This window comes from Dreissena polymorpha, chromosome 1 (assembly GCF_020536995.1).
Source record: "Dreissena polymorpha isolate Duluth1 chromosome 1, UMN_Dpol_1.0, whole genome shotgun sequence".
Lineage (NCBI taxonomy): Eukaryota > Metazoa > Mollusca > Bivalvia > Myida > Dreissenidae > Dreissena > Dreissena polymorpha.
Genome location: NC_068355.1, coordinates 49086202 through 49105527, shown reverse-complemented (window position 1 = coordinate 49105527; position 19326 = coordinate 49086202). Strand labels below are relative to the sequence as shown.

At 33.6% G+C, this 19326-nt stretch overlaps 1 protein-coding gene across 3 annotated transcripts in view; it reads right to left on the bottom strand.

The window, feature by feature from the left end:
- LOC127879592 (uncharacterized) overlaps positions 1 to 15758 on the bottom strand; it is a 64790-nt gene extending 49032 nt beyond the window's left edge. Inside the window, exon 1 of one of the 3 annotated variants that reach the window (XM_052426555.1) lies at positions 15652 to 15758. The gene's annotated coding sequence lies outside the window, so the exon portion shown is untranslated. Of the gene's footprint in view, positions 1 to 12598; positions 12740 to 12789; positions 12942 to 15651 lie in introns of those variants that run through there. The other 2 variants (XM_052426561.1, XM_052426568.1) reach the window with 2 other exon arrangements.
- Positions 15759 to 19326: the final 3568 nt, after the last annotated feature.

Sequence of the window (19326 nt, the reverse complement as noted above, 5' to 3'; positions counted from 1 at the left end):
TGTAAATATTTTCACACCTGCTTCTCTGATTCTAATGAAGCAACAAGTTAACCCTTTGCATGCTGGGAAATTTGTCCTCTGCTAAAATGTCGTCTGCTGAATTTCTAAAATTAGCATTTTTTTCAATTTTTTTCAAAAAATACTATCAGAATAGCAAACAGTTTGGATCCTTGTGAGACGCCACGTTCTGTGGCGTCTCATCTGGATCCAAACTGTTTGCAAAGGCCTTCAAAATTGGGTTCCAGCACTGATAGAGTTAATGGAGAAAACTGGAAAATGCTACCTCAGAATACAGGGAACACATTGCACTTGATTGGTTAAGTAAAATGGTTGAAAGATGAGCACTACCTTTCAGTTTGTCCTAGGTATTTTTTTCAAGGATTTTAAATAACTTAATTGAATTATGTAACTACCAGTATTATGTTATTGTTAACCACAGTCAAATATACACATAATTGGAACTCTCAATTCTTCATTGGCAATAATCAACTTGGCTATTGGCTAATGTCTCCATCTGTCTGTTTGTCTAATGTGGTTTGCCCAAAAGTTTTAAGTAAATTGATTTGATTATGCTGTTGTAAACCACAAACATAAAAATAGATCTAAAATTGGTCTACACAATCCATAAATAACAGGTTTTAATGGATAAATTGACTATTTTCTCCATCTTTCTGTTTGTTTAAGTTTGTCTCTCCATGGATTTAACTGGTTAATTGATTGGATTATGTACTATCAAATACCTCTGAAATTTAAACCAATTATTGGAAAACTCATGACTGACATTTAGGATATGTGTTTCCGAGTAGGATCCTATTATCATTTTATGAGAAGTCATACACAAATATTTATCATGAGTGGAAGAGCAAAAGTTATATGATAATATCAACCCATACAAAAGAAAAAAATCTTACTGGACATGAGGTCCGATAAAATTTAAAATTTATTCAACCTCACAAGATTTTACCAGACCTCATCCTTTTTAACCAAACAACAGAAAATACATATTGTAGAGTTAATTTTTATTATTAACCATTCAATAAAAACATATGGTATAATTTTTATTCTACCACAGTCGCACACGCACGCACATTAGAATGAGAAGGGAGCTTACCGTGGGTTATTTCCCCGATATACCAACGGTTGTTTAAAGTGAAGTCACTTTGATTGTTTGCGCACTGTTTATGAATGAAGGACGACTATTGATTTTCATCCTTGGGGTTACGTCACATTTTTGCATAAAAGTGGAGGGCGTTCAGTTAATATAATTCTCATTTATAACCTTTATATTGCAGATAACTTATTAATGAAATTGTGTTAGAATCGAAATAATCGACTGGTAACCGTGGTTATTGCGGTAATAACCAACGGTATGTTGTTCCAATGCTTGTTATCAAAGCACTCGGGCTACACCCTCGTGGTTAAATTCCTACGCGTAGAACACCATACCGTTGGTTATTACCCGTCGATTATTTTTTAAGTTTAACATGAAGAAATGTTTTTTATACTTATCATATAATACAAGTTTTAAATAGAAATATAGCTTCATGTTCATTTTTAACCAAAAATTATATTTTTTCTTTTTTGTTTTGGAAATAGTTTCGAATGGGTTGATAATATGAGCTTACACTAAACTCAACAAATCTGTTTATTTTATGCTTTTGTTGCATTGAATTTATATTGTGTGCAAAATCTAGTGTCATTACATATCTGATATATATACATCATTCAAATGATAACATATTATCAGTTTTTTCCTTATACATCTTACGCTCAAAAGTCAGATGGCCATACATGCTGAAGGACCAATTGTTCGAACGCAGCTGATAACTGACCGCACTAACACCGCAAGGATAAGGTGGTTTTATAGACTTTATTAGTAAAATAGCTAAAAATAATCTACGCTGAAACCAATGAACTAAAAGTATTATCATAAATTAAATAACTAACTGCACACTGTGTATTGAGAAAAAAATAAATACATTTCAGTAAATGTTTGCATATTGTAATTTGTGTTATTGTCTTCTCCATAAAATGAAGTGTGCAAACAAAAAAATGTATTGCAATTGACTGGCACTGCTTCAACAATATTTTTTTTTCCAGATTTCCATTTCTTAACCTCTAGTATTGACTGAAAAGAACCATGGGTGGGATAAAATGTTGCCCAGAAAATGAATCCAGAATATTTAACCTAATGAGACATTTTTTACTGTACTCCAGACTGAAACATTTCAGGGTCTAAGAGAGAGGTTTAGCTCCATCCAGATAGAATATAATTATCCCATATCTGCCCATAAAAATAATCAAGTAAGACATAAAAAGCAAATAACTTGCATCAAAGTATATTGCTAGGATGGCGGCTCATTAGCATTTACTACCTTGATATAGGGGGAGGGTCCCTAATACATGTATACCACAGAGTCAGCAATATACTTCATAATGCTTCTTTGTTGCACACTAGTATGCAATCTTGATTAGAGTTTTAATGTTTTATGGAAAAGAAAGCAGCTAAAGACATACTTTTTAGCTCCGGACATAAAATAAGCCTCAAGGAAAAAAATGACAGAATGCTCCCTATGAGGATTTTCTAGACTTTTGTACATTGCTTTAGTTGTTAACTCTTTCAGTGCTGGAACCGAATTTTGAAGGCCTTTGCAAGCAGTTTGGATCCATATAAGACGCCACACAATGTGGCGTCTCATCAGGATCCAAACTGTTTGCTTTGCTGATAGTATTCTTTGAAAAAAATCAAAGAAAATGCTAATTTTAGAAATTCAGCAGACGACATTTAAGCAGACAACAAATTTCCCAGCACGCAAAGGGTTAACTTCCAGCTGTATCCATGCAAACAACTAATGTTACTGTAAACAAGAAACATAACAATGCCACCAAACCAAGGTTTTCAAAGTAAAAATATTATTAATTTCATTTAAATGACTGCAGCTCCAAGCTAAGTCTGCATGCATGCTTGATACAAACAACAAATATACTATAATACAGAATAAGATTATTGAAACAAATATTGGGGTATAGGTCAAGCAAGCTTGCAAGCAATCAGCATCAAAGTGGTGGTTTCCATTCAACGACTTGATGAAGCTTCGCATATAGCAAGCTTGCATGGAGTCACCTAGCTTGGGATTGTATTTTGGATGTATCAGGTCAAGGTCAATGTTTAAAAGAAAGAACTTCTACTCAAGTTTTGATGCAGTTATTGTAACAACATTTTGTTTGTAGAGTTGAATGTGAAACTGTTCTATCCCTCAAGCCTTTTTGTTAGAGATAAAATTATTTCATGCTGAACGTGCAGTCAACATCGTTGCAAAACGCACTAATAATGCAAATTTGAAAACTGTAGATTGAACATATTCTATTTTGAAAAGTTGCCAGCGGGAAATTTTATATTAAAAATTTGTTGGATGCTTACAAAGGCCAGCTTAGATGCAAAGCTAGGTTAAACAGCTACTCCAAAAAAACTTCAATTATTCCAGGTTTAAAATTCATTACTTGTCTAGATCACAGCAACTCTAGAGAGCACAATCTTTGGCAGACCTGCATTTTGTGGGGCCAAACTTGTTCAGCATATCCACTGTTGACAGAGCAAAGAGGCTGCAATCTTACCTGGCCTGATAAGCATGAAGGCTTTCTGTATACATACAGAAACCACACTATTCAACAGTATGTTTGTGTGTTTTGTCAAATAACTAATCATGTTCACCTGTGAAAAGAGACAGGTGCAGTATTAGATGGTGGTATCAACAGTTTAACGTTTCGCTGTTCTGCCTGCATGGTTTTCATCCAGTTGTTTCTGATACATGGACTAGGAAATAATTAAGTGCAGAAATGTGCAAGTAACACATGCTACATATCTATAAAACATTCTTTAAGACTTTGATATAAATTTGGAAGAATATCTCATCTGCAATTCTAAGTGTAAGCTAACAAATAATTTTTCTAAGCAACACACATATATTTACTTTTAATGTCTGCAAAGCAATCATAAAGCTATAAGTTTATAACCACGTATCTGCTTATAGAAGTGAATCCAACATAAAATGAATATGTACGATTATACCATTTAAAAATGCATTTAGATTTAAATTAACATGAAAGCAATAGCTTCAATCTAGACTTTCATGTATCTGTCCAATATCGATTGTACATCATCTTTAGCTCTGAATCGATGAAATTGAATGCCAAAGCCATCAAATCCTGTGCATGGAAACGAACAATTAAATTCCTTCAGCCATTCTCTCACGTTGATTCTCTCTTACTGGCCAGACTCTGTCTGCAATATGCCCAGCCAGACAGCTGCTTGTCAGCAAATATCCAGTGCATGTGTTGATTGTCAAGGGTCAGACAGTCTCATTAAAACATCATCAACATGAACAATATACAGCTTTGACTCAGCTGCCAATACAACACCAGTCACCTGGAATGCTATTATCAATGTTCAGACATAATTTTGTTTTAATTTTATGTTAAAATTATAGAATCAAACTTGTTAAAAACAAATTCAGACCTAATAAACGTAAAAACATTTCTTCGTATAAGTAGAAATAAAAGAAAATATTATACGTGTAAAATATAAGTGACACAGCTTAAAGTAACATTACTACTCAAAACCTACCAAAATTTCTTACAATATTTCGTAAAATAAAGCTAAACAATTAAAAATCATTGTTTGTTATGGCAATTGCCGAAATTTCAACACCAGATGTGGTCTGGTAAAATAGATATTTGTGGATACAAAATGCTCTCTTTATTATGGTTTTAACATGGTACCATTTTAGTGTTCGTGTGCCGTATGAGTAGATATTTTTTGCAGGAAATTAGCATGGAATTTATTGTGATCACAAATAAATAAAAACGAGCATTTTGTATCTACAAAAATCTATGTAATCATACCACATTTAGCGTTGAAATTGTTGCTACTGCTATAAGGAACACTGATTGTTTAGGTGTAAACTTTATTTTACTATATACACTTCAACACCGTTATTTCGAACACCGATAATCCGAAGTCACCGTTATTTCGAAGTATTTTTCGGGTCCCGATTTTGGTTCTCCTTTGTTTAATGTAGAATTTCATTGTTTATCCGAACTTCGTTAAACCGAAGAAATCGTTAATTCGAAGTGATTCTGTCGGTCCCAACACTATAATTCGCACCTAATTATCAATCATTAATTCGAAGTAAAAACTGCAAAATACTGAGCGTTTTTTCACACCTTTGTCGTGGCGCGTCAAAAGCCGATAATTACACCTTTGTTGTCTGCGCGAACGCCAGTGTTCAGAGAGACATCGCGTATTATTTAAAAAAAGGTTAATTCATTTCCGAAAATGTATTCATATGTATGTATGTATGTCTGATAATTTGTGTTATTCCTTTTATTTCATATGTTCTGTAATTAGAGAAAAATAAAAACAAGAAAAAGAATCGTTTTATTCCCCCGTTTGTTACGAGTAGAAAGCTATTGCTATCTGACTAGTTTACGTTTTTAAGTAAGCATGTAACCGATCCATGCGAATTCCACAACGTTTTATTTTTAAGAAATCAAAGAAGTCTTTTGTAAAAATTTTATTTTGAATAATCATTAATCCGAAGTTTTTTTAACGGTCCCGACGACTTCGAAATAACGGTGTTGAAGTGTACTTTACACAATTTTCGTTGATTTTGAGCGTTATAGAGACTTTAAAGGAACAATGTGGCAATATATTTCATTGTTGAGGGACAAGTATTATAAATACAATAAATTTGTCATACAAGTTATATTCCTTGACAATTTTTTTTTAATTTAACAATTAAAATTATGTTTGCCAATTGTTAACTATTACCATCAAGGTGACCATGATTAAATATTTAAATAATTGAAAAATAATGGTGTTTTGCTCTCATGCAAATCTAAGAATTAAAATTTACATTAAGCTGATCATTTAAGGACAACTTTATATTTTCTTGCATGCTTTATAAGCGATTTAATGCAGACAGCTGACTAATTTCAGAAAACAAAGAACCGAAAATGATACATCTTCAATCATCCTTCCCAGAAGTGGAAACCACAGTTAGCTTCATGAATAACATTATAATTACATGCAATCTGATTAGAAAAACAAATAAATCCTACAAATGATGTTCTTTGGTAATCAAGAAACCTTCAACGATTATGTGATCTCTCTGTATGAACAAAATTAATGATCTGTGATGGAAATTCAATTCTGTTGGTAGTGTGTGAGTGTTTTGTTGCTGTCCAGAACCCCTAAAAGGACTTGTAAATGTATTTAATTGTATATTAGTGTATGTAAGTCTATAGAAAGCAGCAGTCATTGCAAAATGAGAGTAAGTCAATTCAACATAATCTACATTTACATTCATACAAACTGATGAAAATTTGTATGATTTAATATTTTCTTGCCTTTTCAGGCTTTAAACATGACGGGCTGAACGGAAAACTGTCGTATCTCCTTCTTTATTTAATATGAGTTACAACAGTCTTCTGTTCACCCCTCGAATGTTATCACAGCTGTCTATTCAGGACATACTAAAATAGGGACAAATCAATGAATATATACCATGTAGATTCAATACAAATATAATGTGAAATGCCTGCACAGCTCTCAGGGTTCCCTCTGGGCTTTAAAAAAGTTGTCGCCACTCACTTTCGCCAAATTAAAAAAGTTGTTGCCACACTGGGGCTACATTTGGGCAATGAAGATCATGTCATTGTAATACAAACAAAAACTGAGCATTGAACAGTATGTTAAATGAATTGATTTCATAACAGTATTATTAAGAATAACAACACATTTAACATTGTTCATGAAATAAAGGCACATTCAATCAGTTGTAAGTCTTGTTTATTGACACCTTCTTAGCAGCCTGAATATGTTGCCACAGCTTGGTTGCTTCAGCATGCAGCTTTCTGGTAATCTGAAAATACAAAAAGGGAAAAATAATATTAATATACTACTAATAATAATCTACTAATGTGTAGTATATAAATGTGTGCTAGCACATGACATACTACATAAAGCTAATAACACAACAGTCAAAGCATTTGTGTACATGTATATTAAATTGTGTGTAAAATAGATTGTCATGTGTGTCAAATGGATTTTCATGTGCTTAAAGATGTTTACTTTTTTTAAAACAGTACATCCGGTAGTGAATTAATTGATTAGTTTTGAGAGTATATAGAGTTCATACAGCATATATTGTGTGTTGGAAATCATATTGAAGGAAATGAAATTCTGTTTAACAACTGTCTTTGTTTGGGTTTTGTTTGCTAGCTGGTAAATGTTAGCGGGGAAACATTTGCATTTTTGAATGAGTCTCATAATTATCATAATCTAATGTTCACTTTCTAAAAGTTGTTATACACTCTGAACTTGCCATGTTGACGAGTAAAACAGAAATGTCACCGTTTAAATGTAATTAGAATCAATATATCTAAAATGTTTAATTATTTTCTATAATTACACTGATTTTTCTAAACACAATCGATACTTACCTTTTTGAGTGTCACATGGTTGTCAATGTAACGGTCTTGGAATCGGCTTCGAACACTGTGACAAACACTTCACATTTAAGCACAAAGTCAGTCGGTTTATTTCAATGTTGTCTTATCTCTGAAGCAATTAAACTGCCGACCAATTAAGATATCTTGTAACAACATCTAGATAATCGCAATTATCACCATTGCATGCCACTTTGCAGTAGTCTGCAGTCAGCACCACGCTCCATTGATTACAGCTGTATCGCTTACATCATGGAAATCTATATTATTACGACTGCCGTAAAGCGGCTGGTTAACACAGCGTCTTTTGTCATTTTAAGAAAATATGAACGCAGAAAAATGCCGATTTTTTTTTAAATCGCCATTTACAAAATTTTGTCGCCAGATTTTTTATTTTGTCGCAATTGGCGCCAATAGCGATCGACAGCGGGGAACCCTGAGCTCTTTGCTAACTCTCTTATAATTTAAGTCCCCAGAGAAGTGACTCCCAGACTTAGGTGCAGAAAGGTCAGACTAGGGAGCCAGCCTGAAAAGAGTGGAGTGTAGCCTGTCAGTCCACTGATCTTGATTGCTGCTGTCAGTTTATCTCTGGCACCATCTCCCAGCCTGTAGGAGCTTTTCAAAAACATGATCACCCCATCCATCACCTCACTTCCCCCTAGTACTCATGTTTACACTGACCCCCCATCACCTCACTTCCCCCTAGTACTCATGTTTACACTGACCCCTTCTGAATTGATGGCTATCTTAGTTGAAGGTGGTGTCTATTTAATTAAGACATGCACTTCTCAAACTAATCAAAATATTGCTAGGATTTTCAGTCCCTAAATATTTTATTTGATTAGAAGACAGGGGATTGTCCCAAAAATTGTCTCTTTGGTCTGTATATCTGTCTGAGCTTTTTTTTCTAAACATTTGAATAATGTTACAAGTTGATAATTATGTTGATAGTAAATATGCAAACAAACATTAAGAGATATTGCTTTGGAAACACCAACTTTCCCATTAATTTATGCAGCAGGATCCATAATCCTGCGAATGCTGCTTATGAGAGATATCTTCCCTAAAAAATTTTTTATAAATCTTATTTGGGTGTATCTTGACAATTTCTGGTAATTCTGCAAAATGCATGCTTCAAACCTTTTACTTCAGCTACAAAAGTATCATGCCATGACATCAATATTTATTGCAGATGCCCTCTGCGGTTACAGATTGCAAACATACATGACCTGTTCAATTGATCTCTTCGTGTTTGCTATTTTGCAGATGCTGGTAAGTGCATTGTGGAAAAGAAAACAAATATGTTAAAGTGCCAATATTTTGTTTTATATGATTTGCTTATTGCGATTCGTTAATAGATATGATGTTCACAACAAGTGAAAAGCATAGTTAATGCCATAAAAGTACAGTATTAGTACTTATAGCACTGTTAATGATCAATTTAATTTTATTGGTTATTGCACTGATCAAACTACAAGAATACTTCATTTCAAATATGAATCATTCTCTACTTACTCATCAAGAAATGTACATGAATGCAATATTTGATGTGGCTGCCAACAGATTTACCCAATTGCAGCTAATTGTTCATCAAAGAGCCTGATTATCACACCTGATCAGGTGTGGCATCAACTGATAAGCATCTCCTAAGGTAATTGAACTACAATTATCCATTACCCCCAGGCCTTTGAAGACTAGCTTCCTTATAATGCCTCCATCATCACCTGGATGCTGTTCAACACAGTGATAGATTGCTGAGTAACAGCACTTCATGACAGATATACAGCAGTGTTGGCTGTAAACAAGTGCAAGAAGTTCAATGATTTTCACTGGTCATTCCTTTTCATGAGCTATTTACTTTATCAACACAATAATATTTAAGATGAGAGCCTGTGTAAAGAAGAGATATTGATAACTTACGAGGAATAAGACAATCCCAGCGGGAGTAAATCATGTGACAAATAAGATGGCCACGTCCATGCGGAGATAGGTTATTTGGCCGCAATATATCCTTTATTACTTTTATAAATTGTTCAAATGCCACTCATTAACCAGCTATATCAGCAAGAAAGTGATTAGCGCTTATTTCTGATTGATATTCGCTGGGCATTTTCTTAGCAGGAGCTGTAATTTTGTGACTCAGTAAGAAATGGCGAAACTAGTCCAGATAAAGAGCGAATATTAATACAAAAATAAAAGCTTATTACTTTCTTGCTGATATGGCTTGAAAGTGAACTGCAGTTTATTAATTTAACCAATTAATGCAACTAATTAAGGGTATAAAACAGCGAAAAAATTTCTAAAGACTAATTGAAACCTAGCCAAGGGAAGAAGAAAAGCTTGCCTGTTCTTAAAAAAAAAACTTATAAAAATGTGTTTCCCAGCATTGAAGCCATTGGTAATTGTAGTGCATGACCATTAGATACTTGTTTGTGGAGATTGAAGATTTATTTAGAAATGCATAAGGATAGTTTTTTGGTCATTAATAGTGTCTTTGCCAAATTAAACGCTATATTAATTGCTGCGTTTGAATAACAAAGTTTAAAAAAAACAGCCTAATAGGTTGCTTTAATTGAATAACAAGTAATAAAAAGAGGCAATGAATGATGGGGAAATGGCAGCTGATTGTTACTGTCTAGAAGTCTGTAAAGACTTGATTGATACGGATAATGTATACAGTGCTCCAGCTAGGATTTAAAAAGGGCAGGGTGGCTTTTTTGCTAAAAGGGCACTTTCGACGCGTAGAATTTTGTCAAAAAGGCACTTTCGAGTGCGCAGGCTTTTCTGGAATGCTTCGACATGCATTTTAATTTATATGTTATTAATAATTGTTAGAATATATTATTCCCATTATTATTAAACCATTTAAATATAATGTCTACAAAATGAAATAAATTAGTTACTTGTAATGTAAGAAGAGATTTATCAATTATCATATGTAAATGGGGGGGCAGGGCGGAGGTTCGGGAGGGCAGGGCGGAGGTTCGGGAGGGCAGGGCGGGGCCCCCTCAAATTTAGGCCTAGCTGGAGCACTGGTATAGTTATATGGAACAAAATATGCTGAAGTATTATGGGTGAACAAAAATAAGCTAGATCAAAATCAAATGTGGGTATCTCTTGTTAACATGTTCTCAAATTTATCTAGATAGTAGTAGGTAAAATTTAGGATATATTTGCAAATTTTGATTCTTAAGGAACATTTTTTTTCCTCAAAGAATTATACTTTTTTAGTGTACATGTAGAATTGTATATAGGTTTCAGGCTGCTTTTTAGCTTGTGGTTTTATGTTAACATTTTCCATGCTTTATTTTCAAGATTTAAGACTGCTTTCTCTGCAAAATACCATGTAACTGCAAAATACCATGTAAAGATACATGTAACATTTTCAACTCTTAAATGTCAATCATATACAAAGTGATCCAACATTTTTCTTTACCATTAAAAACAGCCATATGTTTGAAATAAAATCATGTGTGACCCCTATCTTTTCCCCTAAGCAAAGGACATTAAAAAGATGTGAACTTAACATTTTAAACAATATAAGAAGATACCTTTGTTAGAATATGAGTGAAACAGAACTATATAAATAAGAAGTCGCTTCAGAGTAGAATTTATGCTCCCTTACAATAACCTGAAGGCACATAACTGTAAAAAAGGGAATTAATAGTCAAATGTTTTGTCCTAAGACAGCTCTTGTTAAAAATCTAATATTAAATTACAAACTATAGATATCAAAGATTGTCCCAAGACAGAAGAAAGTTGTTAAAAGAAAGAGAGCAGTAACAAAAATCTAGAACTTGTCTCTGTAGTGATGAATACCACTCAGCTTTGCATGTTACAGTTTTATGAAGCCAATTGTAGCAATTAAACATTGAACCCCATTTACAGCATGATTTAAACACATTTGGTAGAGGAACATAATACAATGTAACATTAAAACTCTGGACTTGAGTTATTTTGCTATGTAAGTGTCTATAAACTATTTGACCCAATGAGTGTGGCCTGCAGCTTTGACCCCAGAGTAACGATTTAATGAAACTTTGTACATGGCCACTACATGGTAACATACTCAATCTGAATCTTTTTCTTCGTGAGATGTAAATTTTTGCTAACAAAGTTTATTACAGTAATGACAATCATCACACAGATATTATAAATTGAAAAGTGGTCAAAACTATTACCATGTGAATTAATGATTAAAATTGCACATGCACAATTTCATATCATATTAAGGAACATTTCTTGAAGGCTTGAATGTTTTATGTTGAAAAGTGTGGGAGAAATTCAATGGAAAATTTGTTTGTCTACTGATGGACAAACAAACAGAAAGATGTCAATGGTAATTCTAGAATACCTCCCCTTTGTATCAGGGGTATAATAAAACACAAACAGACATTGATAAACCACCAAAATGTACATGCAAAACAATCTATAAAACCAGAGATCTTGTATCCAGCTTAATAATTCCAAGATTGTGGTTTTTGAATGTGCGCCAAATTACTCTTTTCCCTGTTTTAAGAACCTAGTCAATTAAAGGTTTATGAGGCAGTCATGGGATAAAACAGAGATCTATAAGCTTATCACTGATGGTACAGACAGTCTAATCACTATCATAAAATTGTGTTTGAAACTACGTCCTAAAAGAATTCATATTTTTTAATTAATTTCTTTTACAAATATTTCAATAAACTTCTGAAGTTTATCGATAATAGAATAAAAAGTGTCAAAAAATCAATATTTGTCATCGTTCATCATTCAATAATTTTTATTGTAGCCTACTAGAAAACAATAATTTTAACTTGTTATTCGCTGTCATTCAAAATATTGGAAAGTGAATATTGCAACATTTTACTTTGCCAAACCACCCACAAGGGCACAATAGTAAGTAATAAATAAAAAAGCATCATGGAAAACAAGATTCATATTTTTTCATTAATTTTAAATGTCTTATAATTGAAACTACACAAAATATCAAATAAAAACCACATATAGTAACAAATAGATAGCCTTGTTAAATGTAATAATTAAATTAATTCTACTCATTTAAGAAGTAAATGCTATAGGAAATAATATCATAATTGTACATTACTATAAATATCTGAATAAGTATTTCCAATCATGTCATCTTCCAAGTCTTAATGACTTCAAATCCAACTGAAAATACTAAATTTACATTGTGACTTTCCAAAGAAAGTACTTCTATATATATTTCAACATACAATTAAAGTCATCATTATATTATGAAGTTAACATAATTACTTTTTATGGTGGCATACTCACATTACTAATAATCACTCATGACTCAAGTACCTCCATATAAGGCTTTTGTTACAAACTTCCTACCACAATTATAAGCCGACACAATGTCAAACATCAGATCATTATAAAACAGTAACAACAGTCGGACACAGTTATTCCCACAACTACAGAGCTATTACCCTAGTGATGGCACACTCATGTTTGAGGATGCATGTTTGAAGTACCAGAGGAACAGAGTTTATCCAGTTAATTGCTCTTATGACTAAGCTTATAGGCCCATTATTCAAACAGGAATGGCAAATATCAATTGATCGGTCTAAACTCTGAAATTCTGGCCATTACTGACCATTTTCATATTTCAGCTGGTCCCTATATACAACAATATATCATTATTTCATGTAAAAATTGGGCCATTAGAAACTCTTAACACTCTGGTGTACTGGTGCTCATCATAGACATTTTGCCACAGTGTACCGGTAGATTAAAATCTTATATGCAAACATGTCAGATGTCTTTGATTACAAGAGCATGCCAAATAGTTTTTGACACATAAAGGAAATTATTCAATGTACTTTTGAAGTCCTTATCCAAACAATGGCTCTTTACTGAAAAGCCATTAACTTCCCATTCATCAATAAGTGGGTACTGATAATCAATGAGAACAAATGGTTTTATTTGCAGATGCAACACAATGTCTGATCAGACACCAAATTCAAGGCAGCAGCCCTGCCATGACTCAGTCCATTATGACAAACTTCAGTGTTTACATCTCCCAATTTTATCAATAATGCAAATCAATGGGGAACACTTCACCGACTGCTGGAACTATATTTGCAGCCTTATCTTACAGCAATAATCTGCTAATGCATTTCAGGAATGGTTTGTAGTTCAGTTTGTAAAAGAAGAATTATGTTATAGCATTGATTACAGATTCAAATGGAGCATGAATCCTGTAACTGAATACATGTTTGTAAAGATAGAATCTTGCCTAACAGACATTGTTAATCAATGAACCTGAAACCAGTTTATCCTACAGGATAAGCAATTGTATTAATATATTTCTACTATTAGTTAACTCAAACAATTCCTAGGACACAAACATGTTCGAGAAAAAATAATGCTTACCGGTAATACATTTTTGTATTTGACTTAAAAAAAATCAATACATTACTTTATGCATAATCCTACTCTTGTTGGTCCTACAGTTGTCTTAAGTACACTTGGAGACTTTTCTAACGCGTATTCAAATCAATATAGTAGATCTAGCTCCCTTTTTTTAGAACGAATTTTGTTGAAAGTTGGACTCAGACTATTTCAACACATTTCTAATACTTCATGTAAATTTAATTAAAATTGATCAACATTAAAATATCAAACATAACAAATTAAAAAAAACACTGAAAAAGCAAAATTCTCAAAATCATACACCCTAAAATAATAATGTGAAAAGTAAAACACATTAACTTACATGTCTTAATGACCGACTGGCTTGCACCATTGCGCTCATGAATATTCATACGAGCCATATTGTTTTCCTAGTTAATGTTATGTTTTCCTGGTGTAAAAACCCACTGAGAATGATGACATAGAAATTTAATTGGAATTATATAGCGTTGTACTACACTTGGTGACTTTTCAAATGCAGCATTTTGTTCAAATTTAAATATCTCCGTTATGAGTAAATATTTTGAATTAAAATTTTGCATGTGATCATTTGACTACAGTATATGCAAGAGAACGATAAAATCATTTATCCATGATGATAGGATGATTCAGCAAGTGGGGAAGGTAGCCTGCAACATGCAGATTGCGCTGTTGTGTTCCTGATATTTTATACAAGACATATTAATTTTATGTTTTCCTGGTGTATCAACCCATCTAAAATGAAGAAATTGGAATAAGATTAGAATCATAGCGCGTTTCAACATATTCACATGCAAAAAGATAAAACCACACCTACCCCACGTGTAAAAGCGCCTGATTGTCACAAATGAATGGTTTTATCGTTATCTTGCACAGAATATAGTCAAATGATCACATGTGCAATTTAAAATCAAAATCTTAATTCATTACCGAGATATTCAAGTGTGACAAGTGTTGCGCTAGAAGAGTCTCCAAGTGTTTATAATCAGACATTTAATTGATCAAAACAAATCCATACATAACATTTGTACTTAGTTTTTTAGATAGCTTGGAATGCCCATGTACATGTATTTAAGGAAGCCAAACTATATGTATGATATTAAATATCAATAACTGGCTAAGCCAAACATTCTAAAATAAAACTTATCATTATGTCATAATGGGATGAACAAAGTAGTTATTTGACAAAAAAAAAATAACTCAGTATCAGCACAAAGGATGGCCTTGACTTTAATTGATTCCATTTCCATTAGCACTCACACAAGAAAGAAGCAGCTGTTGTAAATCTACAACAAAAACATTCCAGTTTCTCCACACATGTTATGCATCATTGGGTACAGAAGGGGCTTTATGACACAACCCCTTAACATGGATTATGTTGCCTGTGTGAGTATGAGATTTGGAAATGATTGAAGAGAAATGTCTCTTCGCAGGCATTTGGCTTTTGGCTCCACAAAACAGCAAAAATGAACAGCATTTTCTTGTACAACATAAACCGTAGTAAACATACACTCAACGTATTAAATATTTGTACACAAGTGTAATTAATTTGCTTTGACAAGGTTAAAAGTATCATCCAAGAAGCAGCAGATGTTATAACATCAACTGCACGAGATCTCTCGATTTACGGGCGTCTGCAGCCCGTTAATGTTTATTTTAAAAGAACGGGTCAATATTCAACAAAAATTATAAAATACAATTAACAATCACAAAAAATGCTCAGTGAAGAAATTTACTCACTTTAGAAGCTGCTAGAGATCCATGTTATGTATTTGTTTCACGGTAATAACTGCCAAAATCTGAACGCTCTCGTCATGATGAAATGTAACCCGATTCGCAATCGGGACGCTGAGAAATGGGGCCCCGCGCGGGGAAACAGATGGGGCAAGTAAAATAAGGAGCAAGATGTCTGGAGCAATTAAATAACAAGCGACACACGGTGAATTAACTGAAAACCGATAAATATCTTGTTGTTGCTGTATTTATGTTCAGTATTTGTTCATTTTGAATATGTATTTGATCATATTCTTTGTTTAAAATTCTCATTTTCCATTAGTTAAATATGATTCAGTGAGTGATGTAGCGCTATTGGAGAAACGATTTAGACAAGTTGGTGCCAAGTTATGACCTCGTTGGGAGAGGCAGTGACTAAGATGACCTAGCACTGACATCAAATTGGCAGACGAGAGACCAATATTTACGATTCACGGATCGGACAGTGTTTCAACTATCCGGCTAATTATTTGATTGGCCGGTGTTGCTTTTCGTAGATAAAGTCGATTGCTCAGGTAGACTGTCATTCTTGACCAGGTCATCCTTCCATATGTCTGGTTCTTGATAAATACTTCAGGATAGACGTAGAATATTGAAACTTTATACATGTTTTAATCAGTATATTTACCGATATTTTTATTTTCACAAGATGTAAAAAGAAAGTTCGATTGCGACATGAAGTTCTTCCTTATGCAGACAACGCGTTTATGATCATTTAATTTACTTATCATGTTGTTAAAAAGACAAGGTTTTGAATATTTAGAATCTGAATTTAGAACATGGCTTATCTGAGGTCAGCAATATGAGGCACTTACACGGAAGAAGGAGCCTACTTATATGCAGTTCCTTTAAATGGGTACAAATAAAACTTTGTATATTATGTTGATTGTTGAGCCCTGAATTTAACGACAATCCAACCAAACTCACTTTGAATGATTCTATGGGCGAAGAAAAAAATCCGGTTTATTTTCGTTGGGAGAGATGCTTGTGAATTTTATCTTGTCAGCCGTCTATCTGCCCATCGTTCCGGTGTCTCGATGAGTTCCAACAGCTGCCGTGGAGGCCCCTACCAGACTCGCTCAAAGACGTGTGATAAGCCGATACGGCTTTCAGATATGGCACCAGCAAATGACAGGTTTTATGGCCTGATTATATTAGGGAACTATACACTGAAGCAATAAAGGAGTACTGTTGAAATAATTGCATATACGCCGTCGACTGATTAATTATTAAGATTAAGGTAATCAAATGCCACTTTGTTGAAGTATGCCGTATATTTTATGCAGGTTTCATACTAATGTATTTATTAAGTGACGATTTCGTGCCCATATGTCGATACGTGTCTGCAAGTTTTAAAGGAGATAGACAAATATTCATAAAACTTCTTAAGCGAAACTAAAGTGTTTTGCGACTGGAGGTTTTATTTGTACATCGCTAATTTGATTAATGAATTAACAATGTTTGCCTCTATGAGAGCAATGTGTGTTCATAATAACAATAGAAAATTTATGTATTTCACATTTAATGTTTTACATAAGACTTTCGCTGTGACACACAATGTGATTTATGCACTGCGGCAGGAAACTTGGAACCATTTTCATTACACATATTCCAAAGGTCTCTTTTTAAAGTGAATTCAAACTACCAGCACAATAGAATTTATTTGAAGACAGTAGTAAAGTTAAACAAAGTATATACTATTTCCACTATTAAACCCTTTGATTGTCCTTGTGTGTATGTGTGTGTATTTTGAAGTTTATGAGGTCCTTCCATGCCTGATGCATCATTTTGTGTGGACCCAGAGCGTGTCCCTGCACTCATTCCTCATTAACTTATTAAATTCTCGAAAGGTAGGACAAATCATGAATCATAGCTGCAATTTCCAGCTATTTGTTCTCGACCAGATTTTACAAGTAAGGAGTGGTCTTGTGTTGTGGGGGATGCCGGAATACCCGGAGGAAACCCCACCCACCCGGTATGGTGTCCACCAACAAAACTCATATGCTGCTGGGAACGCAGATTGAACCCAGGTTGCCTAGGTGGGAAGCACTTGTCACAACCACTGCAATAATCGATCAGCCTATGGTTTGCCTAACTCAAACTGGCAAATACCAATTTAATATTGTCACAAGGATTATTTTAACATGTTTACCCCGATAAGTCATTTAAAACGATTGGATTTAAACTGGATATTTCTTGCTTCATACCATGGAACAAACTTCTGTTAAAGAAAATTAATCGGTCAGACCTCTTTAATGAAAATTTACTATACTAATTATTACTGTTTTTTTACCAAGCCTGTTTGAAATGTACATACATATAATAGGCTTTCCGTCAAGAAAACCATAACAACTTGCAAATTAAACATTGTTATTTTAAACATCAATGATTTCACTGGAAACAAATAGTTTTTGCTCCCAAAACCAGCTTCCATGTTAGAAGTATTGAACATAAATTTTCTGTTTGTAAATGTGTGTAACAGCATTGGATCATAATTTTACTTAAATGTGCACTAGTTCTCTTAGGACATAAAAATTCCATACTCCCAGAAAGTTATGAATACAATTTGTACTTATTGATCTCATTTGAGCTTTGAGGTATCGGCCGCCTGTTGCTTTATACCATTAAACTGACAGGGCGATATATCTTTGAGGCCTTATGGCCTAACAATCATAAGAAACAATGATTTTTTGGATGCTGTATGTTAATGTATAAAGGAAATCAATCTACAATTACTCTTGGCATGTCCGTTCATGTACAGTTATGATAGATCTCACATTTAGCATGTACCAGTATGCATAGTAGGCTTATTTCAATTGAATTTTATGGAAAGTATGGTCAACAAAACCATTATCAAATAATTTTGTCCAAAAACATTGTCAATCCTTTTAGGAATAGGGGCTACAAGAGTTACCGGGTAATTGTTGCCATGCACATACAGTAGCCGTTATAATAATGTTGTCATTTTTAAAAAATTTAATGCCTTGTGACAAATCATAACAATTGCATTATGAAACACCTATAATATTGAAACCTAGTAATATGTATCAGTAGTATTTCTTACAACAAAGTCTTTCAAAAATGATTTAAAAGGACCTTTTCATGTTTTGGTAAATTGACAAAATTAAAAAAGATTATAAAGCGTTGCAACGCAAAACAATTGAATAATTTGGAGAGTTCTGTTGTTGTTGTCATATTTTGTGATACGAGGATTGCTTATACAAAGTATAAAATACATCACTCATTGTATGAGCAAGGATGGCTGAGTGGTCTAAGCGATAGACTTATACTCCAGGGGTCAGTGGTTCAAGCCCAGTTGAGTGTTACTTTTTTTCTTTCCCCTTTTTTCTTATTTTTTTTTTACTGGAGCTTTTTAGATCCAATGTTTTACATTTATCAATATAAAGTATTTAAAGACAAACGTCAATACATGCCGAAATCTGTGAAAAGGCCTCTTTAAATTGTCAGAAGCAATAAGGCCATATGATCTCCAGGGGGAAACCCTTTGGGCCCATCTGACAAAGGGCCTTTTGAAAAAACCTAACATTTCTCCCATAGCTTTTCAGCTGGAAAATTCTGGAATGTTGCTCAAAGGGAACTGGTCACATATTTGCCTCATATATGCATACTTTTACCCAGCAG